This window comes from Hylaeus volcanicus, chromosome 4 (assembly GCF_026283585.1).
Source record: "Hylaeus volcanicus isolate JK05 chromosome 4, UHH_iyHylVolc1.0_haploid, whole genome shotgun sequence".
NCBI lineage: Eukaryota > Metazoa > Arthropoda > Insecta > Hymenoptera > Colletidae > Hylaeus > Hylaeus volcanicus.
In genome coordinates this window covers 16,804,266-16,819,715 of record NC_071979.1, presented here as the reverse complement: position 1 = coordinate 16,819,715, position 15,450 = coordinate 16,804,266, and the positions used below count along the sequence as shown (strand labels likewise).

At 39.6% G+C, this 15,450-nt stretch overlaps 1 protein-coding gene across 4 annotated transcripts in view; it reads left to right on the top strand.

The window, feature by feature from the left end:
- LOC128875610 (leucine-rich repeat-containing protein 24-like) overlaps positions 1-15,450 on the top strand; it is a 312,453-nt gene that overhangs the window by 277,646 nt on the left and 19,357 nt on the right. For all 4 annotated transcript variants that reach the window (XM_054121333.1, XM_054121335.1, XM_054121334.1 and 1 more), the window contains one exon: positions 706-770. The gene's annotated coding sequence lies outside the window, so the exon portion shown is untranslated. The remainder of the gene's footprint in view (positions 1-705; positions 771-15,450) is intronic.

Here is a 15,450-nt window from a genome sequence, read left to right as displayed (position 1 = left end):
TTGCGCTATTTTTCTCTTGCTGTTTTTTAGGGTGTTATTTTCAAAAGGTTTAGAGATCCCTACTTCACACGGTGGCGAATTCGAACACTTGACCACGATGAAAGTACGGATCGAATTCGACTGTGTTTCCTGGAAATTGAGCGATTTCGATACAATCGCTTCAGCCATCGATAGCGTTTTCGATACAATCGCTTCAGCCATCGATAGCGTTTTCTGGAGGAGGGCCCTAGGCACCCAGTCTCGCGTTTTCCTGCAAATATTCGACGTAAATTGAAACCGTCTAGCGCGCAAAGCGGCTTACGCGATGCGTAACTCCCGAATAGACTCCGGGAGCGGAACCCCTTTGTTCCCCCTTAATAGAAAGTTTTTTGTTTCGCTGTTTGCCGAACCGTGGCACATAGAAAAAACTGCATATCGCCAGTTTCCCGGTCCCTTCGGTCTCATAACCGGACAGCGAAAAAGCTCCTCTTTGTCCACCAGTGCATTTTTACGTCGCAGTTTGTCCAACGAAATGGGATCGGTGATATGCAGTCGTTGCATTGAATTATTTACACGTAGCTAGTCTAAACATTGCGGTTGGGTCGTGGTTGTCGATCTTCCACGCTCTATCAACACGATTTTGCGCCAGTGACGCCGATAGAAATTTCTTTCGTTCTTCTCAATACCTAGTGGTAAAAAAAGTTATATTTTTCTTTTGTGTTTCAGAACATTCCCTTGGCAAAGTGACGCTCAAGGCGGTCACGGATTTCTCGCTCCTGTCTAAGTTAAGGGTAAGTCTCCACCTAGATCGTTCAGATTAAATAAAACAGTAGAAGTTTTTAATATTGTTTATTCGACAAGGTAAGCCTCGCATACAGAAACGTCGCTTTAAGGTTTGAGTTTATTTTTGAACGCGAAATTATCCCATTCTCATTCCCACCGCGGTTTCCGCCTCACCTTTTACAAATGGCGCTCTAAAAGTGCAGTATTTCAAGTTTTTCATTGGAAACGTCAGGGGTCCACTTTTATGTTTGAAGAAACAACTAACTTCGCCGAAGGAACAGTAGAAATGTCAAGCAAAACGCGACGAAGTAGAACAAAATGCTAATACCACAACTGAGTGGAGTGGAGGAGGAAACTTCGAAATTTATCGACTTTATCGTTTCGGATTAAGGAAACCGTTGGATAAGAAACACGACGAACTTCTCCAAGCAAATCGAAACTGTTGGGTAACAACGCCATTACGGGCAAACGAAAAAGCTGTAGACGGAAATGTATTCGAGTTACGAGTTACGAACAGTTTCTTCAAACTTTGATAGATATTTTTTGTGTAATTCAAATCAGATGTATCATATTTCATTAACTTTATATTCGGAAACACTGCAACGCGAACGATAAATCACATCTCTGTCATGTATCCTGACAATGTGATCAACGAACGCGAAATTTCAAAGTAATTTAGATTCTAGCTGTATGTAAATGCAGTAGTCGTCGTGGGACGTGCTCTATATAAATTTCACGGTACCTAGAATTTGGCTCAAGTACCGCTTTCTAAAGTAACGGAAGCTAACGATATGAAAACTGTTGCACCTCGTTGCATCGTGTCGCTATTTATACCTAAATACCACATTTTGGTAAATAGAAACAAAATTAATAGTCGCTACGGATGATTCGCGCGTCAACATCAGTGGAAACGTGGACACGTCCACACGACAGGGTATCAAAAGACGAAGCTCCGTGGATCCAGTAAAACATCCAACGACGGCGACGTTGCTCGTGAATTTTGCAACGTGAATGGTTAGGGAAACATTGCGAGCCCCAGTCGTGCCTTAACTTTCTTGGAAAATACTGCGTGTGCAGTAAAAAAGGTGGTCCACCTTTCGATTTACCCTCGTCGAAGAAACGACCACCAGGCTCGTTTGATGTAAAATAAACTAGCGTGGAAAAATGTTTTATTTATATTAAAATTCTTTGTAATAGCTCTATAGTCTTTCGAAAGGTAATTCCATAAATAATCGTTTGATATAAAATGAACTGATATGGAAAAAGGTTTTATTTATATTAAAATTCTTTGTAATAACTCTATAGTCTTTCGAAAGGTAATTCCGTAAGTAATCTCTTCCCCACCGAAATTTCGATTTGGGAAAAGATGGACATCTCGATACACACAAGGGGTGATTTCTGAATATTTCAAGAAATCAGAAGTTTCTCATTTGCGCTCGGTGCTCGATTGACTGGCACGTTCTAACCGTGACGTGGAAACATCAAAGGATCGTGTCGATGAGAAAAGCGCCCATCCCCCGCCCAACCCCTGTGCCGCGGGGCTTTGAAAAATAAATTTTGCTCCTAGCAGCTCGGTATGAAAAAAAGAAAGAAACGTTCCTTTAAGTCGCGGCGGAAAGTTTCCTACCCGTGTGCACGGTTACGGGGAGAAAAATAATTAAAGTACACGCGAAATAAATTTAAACTCTGCCTGCAGAGTCCTGGACAATAGTGTTGGACTAGCCACATTTATTAATAAATTCATGTTTGCTTTCTATTTTCGGTTTTACAGACATTGAAAAAATAACTTAGAGAAAGATCTTTTAAAATATACGAAGCAGAAATATATAACGATTCGTCATTTACAAATATAAATACACAACCAGCGATTACTTCAATCATCGTCAGCACCAATCAAATCAACCCTTGAACTCTGTCCATCGCCGCAACAGCGACAGCGAAAGTTCGAAGATTTCTCGCGAATTTAAATTCGCATCAGTACTTCGGTCATCGACAAATTTCCTCCCGTTAATTTCATCGGGAATTCAATCCGTAATATCGACAGAGGATAACCCTGTCGCGGATGAAAAATTCACGGAAGAAAATCCTGGCGGCGCAGTCGAGACGGCAGTTTGGAGAATTAATCTCGCCCAGCCTAGCACTGCGATATCTTTAACGAGCTTTCGATCGACGTCCCCGAGACGCGAGTTTCTCCTTTATAGTCTGTGCTCGCGGATGATTTACGCGATCGTCCGACTTATTTGAAAAGTTTATGCAATTTCCCAGCCGCGACACGCGGTCTGTAAATATTCAGAGAGCTCGAAACTTTGTTGGGATAAGGTGGCTGCCGGTTTACTGGAAATCGTGGCGAACTCGTGCTATATTAGATGTATTTCGATATCGGAAAGAACACAGGACGATGTGTTATTTTGTATACTACCGAACTTTCATCATAAATCCCGATAAATATACTTGAATAACGAATAATTTAACCCTTTCCACTCTTAATAATATTTCAATTTCGTTACCAGCAGCTCCCATCGCTTTTAAGAGATGTATTTGAAATTTACTTCAACAACAAAATAAGGCAATTTAAATAAATAAATAAAGAAACAAAATGAATTAAATCGATTGATACTTCAAGCAGCTCGATCAAATATGAAAGACCTTTGTTCCGGGCAGTTTCTAAATCCATCTGGGCAGACGTCGTCTGTAACTAGGTTAATCGTGAACGCTAGAGGACGTAAAATATTCCAGTGAACAAACCTCGGTGGAAAGGGATCGCCCACCAGAGACGAATCTTTGGAGCTGCCGTCTTTACACGATCCGTGGGGGGGAATTAAATTTCGCGGCAAAGAACATTGTTACCCGCGACGTTATTCGACGCCTGATTTCTTCGCCGTTCGCATTCAAAAGTCGTGGGAGAAACACACAAAGTACGTTAATCATCCGTGAAACTCGTCCCAGCCCTGGAAATCAGACATTAAAGGAAGACGATTTCGCGGCGAGATTAAAACGAATTCCGGTTTGTTGTCTTTATTTTGTCGTTCCCGCGATTATCGTTTAACTTCCTGACTCGCTGGAGAGATATATTGCTGATAATTGCACGCTGGAAGAAGTGCTTTTTGTCTCTTCCGACTACGTGCTCCCGCGTCATTCCTCTCGAGTACGAGAACGAACGTTTCGCCGTTTTACTGAAAGAAAATCAGCGTGGACATGCCATCTTTCGTGCGGGAGGGATTTAAATCACGTATACTCTTGGTTAAATGACCTCGCAACCGAAGATTTCAGTTCTCTCATTATCTGGTCCGGCTGCCATAACACGCTCGTTATCGTTTCATCGTAATTTTCGCTGGTGGTCACAATTTTTTCTCCGGCTACGAAAGTTTCTTCTTTTTTTCATCGTTAATAGCGTCGAGTTAAATGAACCCACTGCGGTCCGCGAGTTCCTTCTGCCTCGGTTTGACGAGGGCTTGATCGAATTCGTACAATTTTCATTCGCGTCATCAGCGCGTACAAGGTATTAAAGGAGACATGCTCTCTTTGTTTTGCTTACGTTGGTATGCAGGACAATGTGATGACAACCGTGTGAGCACAACATCATCATACATCGTCATACGTCATACATAAAACATGATGCGACAATCATTATCGCTCACCAGCAAGTATTATATATGAGTATCACTCAAATATAAACCGGCCTTATTTTTCTACGTAGATTCCTTCAGCAGGAATACATTTTCTCCATCAGATAGGAAGCTTTCTGATCCCATCATAGAAAATAGAATTTAGCTGCCCCAGTAGTCGATTGCGCACGTACAATTAAACTTGTGAATCGCTTTAGACCATATCACGACTTGTGACGAAATGTGGATTCATCACTATACCCGAGAAAACAACAGAATGAGTATGGGGTGGTGGAAAATTAAAGATAGTGTATTGATCAAGGCCAAGACTCGAATGTCAGCCAGGAAAGTTCTGGAAACAGTGTTTTGGTACTAAAAATCCTTCAGTGGTACACTGAAAATATATTATACACGTGTAAAGTGTATTCATATATATTATGAAACATTGATTTGGAAACATCAAACCTATTATCATTTAATTTAGACAAATTTCTTGACTGACTTTACAAATCGATATAAATTATTGAAGACTCCGATTATTTCCAGCACAGTATTTCGCGATAAATCGAACCGCGTCTATATAATTTCTCATTCTACTATTCAGGCAATGTTTTTTTTCCCAGTTATGGTCTCATTTTCAACCCATACTGGTTTCAATCGAACCGAGCAAGGCGATCTCGTAAGGATATCCCAACGCTCTCGTAATCTTAGCAATCCAATGATAAATACCAGGTTTCTACCGAGCGCAGCTGCGTTTACTTTGACATCCGTGCACTTTATATTGTATCTCCTCGCTGTGTTTACAGATAGAGGGAAACAGAAATTATGGCCTCTGCGGTTCAATCACGTCGCGGCAGTAACAAAGTGTGGACACTATTCTTAGCTTTCCGTCTACGGCGAGGAGCGGTGAAATAATAACAGTCTTCCCGCGATAGGAAATGGCGCGAGTTGAATCTTTAGCGCGAATTAGTTCGCGACGGGAATTAATGGAGTTGAAATAACGTTGCTAAAATTATTCAGTTTTAATCGTATCGGTAAACGGCCAGAACGGCCAATGATAACGTGCATTTAAATAAAAGGGAATCAAAAGGAAGGAAGGAAGAAAAATACAGTGTGCTAAACTTGCGTAATAATTTATTCTCTTTGAAAGTGGCGGTTGCATTTTTCGCAGCTTCGAACTTCGTTATGACGTTGCCTGTGATACGCAATTACAGCGCCGGGAAATGCACCGTCGAGTCGATCACATATCTCCTCTACGGACGTGTTTGAAAATGAGATCGCACAGAAAGACTGGATAATTTCCCTTGCGTAAGTGTATCCTGAAAATGGATAAATCTTTCGTACGTGTATCGATGTGCCCTCAACGTGCAACGTAAATATGACATAGTTCGCCTCGCGTCTGAATTTCACTCTCTGCCTGTTCTTTTCTTCGTTAAACATTAATTAACCCTTTGCACTCGACAACTTTTTTTCTGGTATCTAACAGCAACTCGAGATCTTCCTCAGTATTCTATTATCACGAATGCTAAGTTTAGATTAACTTCGAAGATGATATCTATAATTTGATATTTGAAAATCGGGTCACCTTAACCTTATCGACAGTCATTTTATTAACACTTTGAGTTCCAAAAATATTAAAGCTAAACACAAATTAATGCTGATTATCGAGGTTACCAAGCGATGATCGAGAGTCACCTTTCGAGCGCAAAGAATTAATGGTGAAATGTTTTCTTGACATATTAACTGTTATTAATTTTAACACGTTGTTTTATGTATAACGAACCGATGATTGCGCCAGGAGTTTTCGTTAACGAAACGTTTAGTAGACTTGACATATTCGCTTGCTAGTCTATTTGGGGAATTTATATGCTCAGCCAGCTCATTTTAATGCCGGAGTCTTGGGGAGGTGATTATTGTACTACGTACGACGTTAATTAGATAACTGGGGCACGATGCACAATATGTGGTATAGCGAGTTCACACGGATATACGGAACGTGTTCAGAAAGAGATATTATCAGCGTTGATGAGTAGCATGTAACGGGGTTGAAATTAGTATTAAAAGAGAAAGAGACATTTTATATTTGTAGGGGATAGATTCAATTTGGAAAGAAAGTAGTTTTATTAAGTATATAGATTCACCTAGGTGTTGCGTTTTATTGGTTCCATATTCTAATGCTCGACCTCATCGAATAAATAATAAACGCTTGCCCTAATAAAAACTGTTCTATCTATTTATTATGCACTTTTCACCCCACTTTGAAATTTATAGACAATGGTTATTGTAAGTCAGTAGGTCAATTTGCAAGGGACTTTGTTTTCCAGTATCAATTTTAGATTGTATATTTGAACTATTAATGCATTCTCAAGTAATACTAAATTTGGTGCGAAGTGGTTTCTGGTGTCAATGCACAGAGGATCAGAACGGAAGAGGACTGAAATGAACACCTTCTGACTTGACAGTGAAATATGTGTCATGCATATTTATGAATCTATGCAACGATCTTTCTGAATATATTTTACATTGTATATCTACATCTTGTCTAATAATACTTCAGAAAATTATCATTGCATAATATGTCGGATCAGTAGCCCATGATAAAGAGGCTTTGGAAATTTGTTTTTTAATCAAACATAATCTCAGGGGACACCAAACAATGATTCCAAAATAGTTCATTAATTTCCTCCATGGTCCAGGAGACGAAGAAGTATTCTAAAGCAAGATTTTCTGAGTCTTACTGGCAAACCCACCAGCAATTCATTAGCATTTCCATCCCATTTCATTTGGTATTCAGAACCATGGAACAAATTAATAAATTTAATTGGGGAGCATAATTATGGCTCTACAATCTCGAGTAACAATTCTTCTGTTGGCTCTTTCAATCCTCCTTTCCCGTTGAGGACAAATTTCTAACTTGTCATTGTATTTTCTAAATATTTTTCACCTCTTCCATGAAAAGAAACCAAGTCATAATCATAGAGCTTCTAGTCATAATCTAAGCATCCCAGTGAGTACACTCGAAACACAAGATATCTCAAGTGTTACAATTCCTAATGCGTACAAAGAATCGTCTATTTATGTTATTCCAGGCCGTTGCCAAGCTCTCTCTCGAAAACCAACCATTGTTAGCAAATTTGACACTCTTTCTCGGTTTTCACGACACAAGCAAACGCCATTTGGGCAGCTCACGAAAGGGATACGAAGCTCGACCGCCGGTAGGGGACACATGGTCCTTCTGTAACCGCGTACGTGTGTCCTTCCCTTGGTGCTACATCGTTCTTCCTTATGGACCTCCCAGGAGACAGTTGTATCTCGTAATCACCAGCAGTATTCTCCTGTTTCCTGGCGCTCGTGCGCGAAACCCCTGCACACAGGGACGCGTCTTGCGTGGCCGTACGTGCAGGGTGGATACAGGACGCGGAGGTTTAGTTACATAAAGGGTGGCGTCCCGAGAGGAAAGCAGCAGGTATATATATCGAATACGCGCCCATATTAATACCTCGCTTCCAGCCTTCTAGGGCATCGCCTTGGTTTCCTCGTATCCTTGTCACGTTACTGTGACACGGGGTGTGTAACTGTAAGCGAGTATACCTAGCAAGCACGTTATTAGCGTTTCTCGGTTCCGATCGATCGAATTTCTTGGCTCTGCTCGCTCTGCCATTTGCCTGTGATGCTCTATGTGAAAAATATTGCGTTTCCATTCTATTGAATATTTAGCTAAATAAAACACGCAGATTTTAAGTCTTCCTTGGTGTAATATATTTAAGAATGAAAACGAGATCGAAATGCAAGCGTTTTACGAAATAAAGGTGCGAGTAATACGGTCTACGCGAGTCGTTCGATCCGTACGCTGTCAGATTTCTACGAAGATTAAAAATGCGCAGAGTCATCCATTTACTACAGTCCCCTTTTTTAGGAATTCCCCGACATTCGTCCTTTGCGCGACGACAAAGTTTTCGGCGTTTAGGAATGACCCAATCATAAAACTTGGGTCCAAACTTAGCTATTTCGGTCACTATTGATCTGAAGGTCTCGAACTAGACAAAATCAAACTTTCAAATTATAATTTAACGTTTCTTTTTCTCCCAGAAGTCCAACACAATTCGATGCACTTGTGGTTCTCGAAATCAGTTTCGCTTAAAAAGGTCTGTCCGTCATTATTATGTCTGATTAATCATTTTGCGATTATGTGACAAAAAAATTCGTTGAATGTTTGACGTGATCTTGGTCAAATTCTAAATAAATAATTATTACGATTGTTTGTCACGAGGAAACTTAACCCCGGGGGTCGTAAGGGTTCGTGCGAAGACTCACGCGTTAGAAGACTTTTGTTAATTTATACGTGCTATAAGGAACCGTACTCTTAACTCTCTACTGCATAATGTGTCCGATCAGGAGAAATCCAATTAAAATAATCCCTGGAAGTTTGCAGAGGCAATTTCGCGGGATTTGAGCGTAGCGTCTTATGAAGATGTTTAATAGCCTTACAGGTTCAGACACTTATTGTTTAGTTTGTGTATTAATTACTTTCGAGAGGTATATAAACAAGATGTAATTTCTTGCTTGAAAGGTAAAATGTAATTCATGTAACAGAGGATCGAATCTCGTTTTTGTTTGCACGATCAGTGTTAGGGAATGTGTAACTCATGTACACGGATTGCAGCTCACGAATTGATGCAACTGTGTGGAAAGTGATATTCTGCCTGTCGAAATGAACTGAACATGTCAATAATGTAACTGATTAGTCTCAGTACCATCGACACCGAGGTTATCCAATTGGAGATCGTCTTCTTAGGATTCAATACGCCTGTTATCGCCCACTAAGGAGTGATGTGGCACGATGTTATCCTCCCAGGACTGGGTAGACTACTTGTTGACAAACCAGATATCATACAGCATGTTCTTGCTCGCTTGAGACTCACTAGGTTCGTTATGGCTCACCTAGGAGTCACGCAACACGATCTCGTCTAACCCATAGTCTAGATACGATAGAACTGATAAGCTAGGATGATGTTAGTGGTGGAGATGGACCGTGTAGAGCAACTGTTTACCAAATTGGTTACGTTAATTAGGACTTTAATGCAGATCCCTGATTATTGCAAAAGTTTTCATCCTCGATTTCCTCTTATAATCGAGATTCCACCGTAACGACGAGTTCAGAGTAGTCGTGAGAGGAGAGTAGATTTTGTTTGCAATGGTGTTCGAGATACGAGCACAATGTATCGATGACTTGGAGATTATAGAATCCACACCTCTCCATTATGAAATCGGGAAACTAGATACGGATGATCCTCAAAGGTATCAGAAGGTCCATGGAGTATCAGGAGTCTCAAAGGTCTACGAGTGTTTTGGATGTCCAAAGAGCTAGAGAGTTGGGTAAAGTGAAAATATGAACTTTCGTCACTTTCGAAAATGATTTGTAATGAGAAAAATAATTCCACTTTGATCAGTATCAAGTCTGTTAAGTCCTGGTTAGGGGAAAAACGAATCTGGTGGTCTCTAAGCTACAGTCAGTCCTATAAGTATTCGTACCCTCTATGTCTATTGAAGAAATTTACCTAAATTAAATGATAGGTTCGATGTTCCCAAATGAATTTGTTATTATAAGAATATACATGTATAAAGTGTCTTTAGAAAAAGTTTCAGTTAAATTAAATAATTAATAACGAAAATATATTCATTTTCATCTACATAGTACACATAACGACCTACAAAAGTATTCGTACCACACTTGATAGAATCGATTTTGTTTTGTTTACATTGTCGTGTCACATTGGAAATGATTTCTACGGCACAGTGGATTCAACAATATTAGTATAGTTTGAAATCTTGTTCAAATAACAGAGCTAAATAAAAATGAGTCGAAGAAAATCAGAAATTACATTAGAAGAGCGAAAAATAATGTTTAATTTGCATAAAGAGGACAGTGGTTATGCAAAAATAGCTAAAATAGTTGGTAGAAGTAAATCTTTTATTGAATATGTAATTACCAGGATAAAAACACCTGACTCTTTGCTAAATAATCAACGTACTGGAAGACCAAAAATTATGTATATCGCTACCAATAGATTTACTCACAAAGGGTTTTCGAAAAGGTCTTTGATTTCATCAATCTAAAAATGGCCAACCTTTCATTCCCAGTGATTTTCATCTCCCGTTGAAATCGGTCGCGAAGAGCTGCGACCGTAAATCACAATCCATCTGTCCACGTCGTCAAAACAACTATACCGAGCGTACTTTTCCATCGAAGTGAATGTGTCGCAATCGCGTTAGAGATAACAGAACGGGGAACCCTATCACGCAATCGATTGCCTCTACTTTCCATGGGGGCCAGTTATTGGTTTCGAGAGAATTTGCCCGTGCGACTGGAAAATGCGATGGGAGTTATGTTATCAGAGATACTATCCAGATGGGTCAGAGCTCGATATTCGTTGGTAATTAAATTTACCAGTTTGAACTCAGAATTTTGTTTTCTTATGAGGGATGTAGAGGTGTAGTAATTGATTTCATGTAAATTTGTCGCGGTTCGCGATTGGAAGATGCAGAAACGATCGCGGAAGCGACGCGAGAGTTCACGATCCGCGCGGAATTGTGTTATCAGCGATGCTATTATTCGTACAGACCGGCGACGGTGTCGATATTCATTGGTAATTAAGTATTAACAGATTATCGGCGGGGGAAGCGACCTTTGTCGAGGGTTCAGGCTTCCCTCCAGCTCCGGTTCTCATTTATAATTAGAAAGTCGATTACCACGGCGCCTTTGGCGCGCTGCGTCTCGTGCAGACGCAATAAAAACGATCCGCAATCGATAACTTCGAAAAACTCCGACTGCTCCTCGTGGAACGCCACGACGGAGCCGATTAACCGGATTTTATTTTATTTTGCTAGTCGCGACCGACCGACATTGCGCTCAGAAATCAGGAGCGAGTTGAACGCCCGAGCGTGAAACGTCAGACACGTGGAACACAATGTGTAGGAACTGAATGATCGATTTGTATTAACGCTTTGCTAATCGCACATGTTTCATGTACTGTGCGCAATAACATGGCATTTTTAAATAATTTTCATCACGTATCTGTAGAACTATTCAAAAAATTTCACATGAAAGTAGTTTCCAAAGAAATCTTATACAACAATTAATCTCATTGCTCGAATTGCTAAATGTACGTTTCAGAAGACTGTGTTTAAATATTGCATATTTTATGTTAACGAATTTTTTTCATGTACTGTATCTTCTCGGTTGTCCTCAATTCAAAGCCTCGAGCATTAACCATTTTCAGTCTTTTTTCTGTCCACGTACAGAATATCCATTATTGGATAAATAATGCATTCTCTGCCTTTAATTCACAGCGGTCCATTAATTTCTGCTGGAAATATACAATTGCCTGCCGTGGAAAGCTTTTCGATTTTTAACACCTTTAAAGCGAATTTATGATGTATGTATTCGCTACGCGCATTCAACGGTCAATGGAAAACATTAAAACGATGAAAATTGAAAATTTTCGTTAGCGAGAATGTAGCGGGAACCTTTACAAAATTTTATACTCACCCCTCTTCCGATGAGCGCTATTTATCAGCGTAGATGCCCTCGGACTTCTATAAAAGTCACGAAACCCCATTTTGCTTTATTTAAACAAAGGTTGGCCAATATTTTTCTATGAACTGGAGTGGTTGTGGATTATGAAATGGCTACTTGTAGAAACACTTCTAGCATTTGAATGAAAATAACGATTCTCACCTATTTTACTTCAGACCTCAGATTAAGAATCAGCTTCGCCATTTTATATAGCAGTATTTCCGATTTTAAATATGATCCAATCCTTCCAATATATAATATCCAAATATAATAAATATTCAAAATTCAGCGTTAAGGCGGAGTTAATTCATTTACGAGCTTTGAATTTAAAATGGACGGGGCATTTATTAGTCCTTTAAAATGCACTGCAAGGCATCAATAATTTTTAGCTCAAGGCAAAATTGTGATACATATTCAAGTGACTTCGCGACAATGTAGCATGCAATATCTGACATCCCTGCGATGCTTTCAACCTCGTGTAGGTATTTACAGGAAAAAGTAATTAATAAAAATTTCAACAGGCTATAGAACCTTCGCATATGTTACGAGATTTTAATCACCGTGTCATTTACTACGTTACCTGTATCTGCAATTTTACATTAATTATAAAAAAGACGAAGCTTTTAATATATCTTGCAGCAGCATACAGAAATCAATGAAAAGACTATTTTTAACCAGACTGGTAGTCAAAGCGTTAACTAATACATTTCGTCTAAAATTGATCTCCTCGCGTATCAATCCCATCCTATTATTAATTGGCTGTCATGAAAAGTTTATTATATGCCAGATAAAAATTGCATCTACTCCTCGTTTTAACGCGTCGGTATTATCGATAACCGTTAATAGCATTCCATACATGAGCGTCACAGAAGATAGCGCGAGTGCATATTAATTTTCGATAATTAAAATTCAGTTTGATGGCCATTTAGGGTATTGATAATTCGCCACGAGGAATAAATAGTTGAATAACCAGTATTTCCATCTCAATTAGCTTTCGCGTCTTGCGGTGTTTCGTGGTCGAATAACGAAACATGGCAGAAACGAATGCGCAGCAAAATTCAGAGGGATAATACAATTATGTCGGGAACAGAAACTCCATGTCTATGCGGTTTGCTTCGACCATTCGCCGATTTGTATTTCGACCAACCAATTTAGCGAAAACTTTTGCCACCTCCCTCGCCCACTGCCGTTTCGTTATTACGCCCGAACCGTTCTACTTTGAAACTGAATCTTGAGGAAGTTTCCGTGGTAACTGGAATATAATGTACCGTATATAGACGACACCGCCTCTGGGCGGATTCCTAATGCCTGATCTCTGCTTTCGCTTCTGCAGTGGCAGCAAATCGATTCCACTTCGAAGACACTCGGACTGCGAATAATTATCCCAACTTCCCTTCTCGCGGATCCCTCCGAGTCACTTTGATGGCGGCCTGTGGAAAAATATCCCTCGTCGGAACTTTCACCTAATAAGGAACAAAAACCCTCCAGCGGGTAGCACTTGGATTCTTTTTTTCCATTGCTTTTCGCGAAACGTAAATTAAAACGCTTTAACCTCGTCGGACCCCCGTGTGCATTAAACCCGGTTTAATTTTATCCGAAAGAATTATTTCAATCTTGCGTTCTCCGCCGAAGTTGGCCAAAGTAACCAAAATAACTTCGGTGTTTGAGATAATGGTTATTTTACGTAATGAAAAGGTACTCATCCTTCCTTGGAGAAAATCTTTCTCGGCTAAATAATCTTTTAAGGCAAATGAATTTTGCATTTCATGAAAACTTTTTGCTCCGTATCAGAAATCGACAGATTACTTTAAATTCAGCCATACTCGGCCAATTTCGTTTCATTCTACGCGAAAGGGTGTATTAAAAAAGATGGAGCGGAGAGTCTCGAGGAACCATGAATTTCCGAAGCGATTTAAATTTAAATTCGAAGTAGAAAAGAAAGAAACACGTCTCGATGGTTCTCCAGCGCATCGAGAAAAGTGGATTCCTCCTCCGCGAAAATCGGCCGATTGTCGCGGATATTAGAAAAGCTTTGCAGAATCTTGGAATCGCGTGTTTGTAGCAACGGTCAACCGATGCGGTCGATTCGATGGAATCGACCGAGCATGACTCGCTGCCATGTCATTCGAAACTCTGTGGACCGTGTGGGTGCATATGCAACGACAGATTTCCACGGATGATTAAACGTGAGCAGCCCTTAGATAACCCGTGACAGGGAACGTATGTGCAAAGAGAAAAAAAATGAGGGCGCATTAGGTGAGCGCGTAATACGATCCTTTACTGTAACAGGGTATTAAACTTTGGAAAGTTTCCGAAGCCTGAACCGCAAAAGACATCGGAAAAATACATTTCAGAAATGTTTATTATCTTCTTTTTTAATTATAGACGTTATTCTGTGCATTTGTGGCTGCATTGTGTACTTTTTTAAAATCGATAGAATCGCTACGAAGATCAGTTCGACTCACGCAGTTAGAAATTCTTGTTAAAGCTGCAAAAATCATAAAACATTTCAAAGTTAGCGAACAAATAAAGTTTCAGTATGATTTCATCCAAAAATGGCCAATGGGGAAACAATGTTGGTTTGGAATCACCGTAAATAATTAATGCTGATTCTCGTGGATCCACTATTGTACACGAATAAACTAAAGTCGTTGTTATAATTTCATTGTAGCATCGTTTGGCTTACCATTCCGTCGCTTGTAGATCTCTGAACATAAGCGCATAACGAACAGCAGATTTCGATTTAATTAACATGTCGTAGGTATAATTATATCATCGAAACAGTTTCGATCGTTGAATGATTCCGTATACGAACGGAACCGTTCATCATTGGAGCGTATCCATGGCAATTAGAGGTAACTGATAGGATTTATAATAGCCGATCAAAGCAGCGATCACCCTATAATTCATTGACCCGCTTTTCGATGATCGGTCGTGGAATAGCTGGTATTAATCGAGGGAACGGCGGAGTGCCTTTTTCCATATGAAAAGATACGTCGTTTGATACACGAATGAATGGGGAAATAGATCCCGGAACCTGCCAGGGACACTTAAATCACAATCACGAATGCAAATCCGAACAAATTAACTTTCTGTTACCGGAGTGAAGGGAAATTAAGGATATAAAAGGAAATAAACATTTCCGCTGGAGTGTGTTTTATGCAAAGAAATATTTTAGAGACTACTAATAATGAATTAAGTACATACTCTTATTCTTCGAGTTATAGAATGAATTAAATTTTTCAGACTAGACATTCTATAATCTTGAATCTGAAATACCTCGCAAATGAAACAAAAAGGAATATCCGAAGGGTTGAAAAGAACTGAGATACGAAGCACATGGACGAAGAATTTGTAATTTGTTAGCGCAAGAGTTCACTAAAGATTGGCAATAACGAATTAAGTACTCTTATTCTTCGAGGTATAGAATTAATTAAATTTTTCAACTTATACATTCTATAATCTCGAATCTGAAATATCTCGCAAATTAAACAAAAAGCAATATCC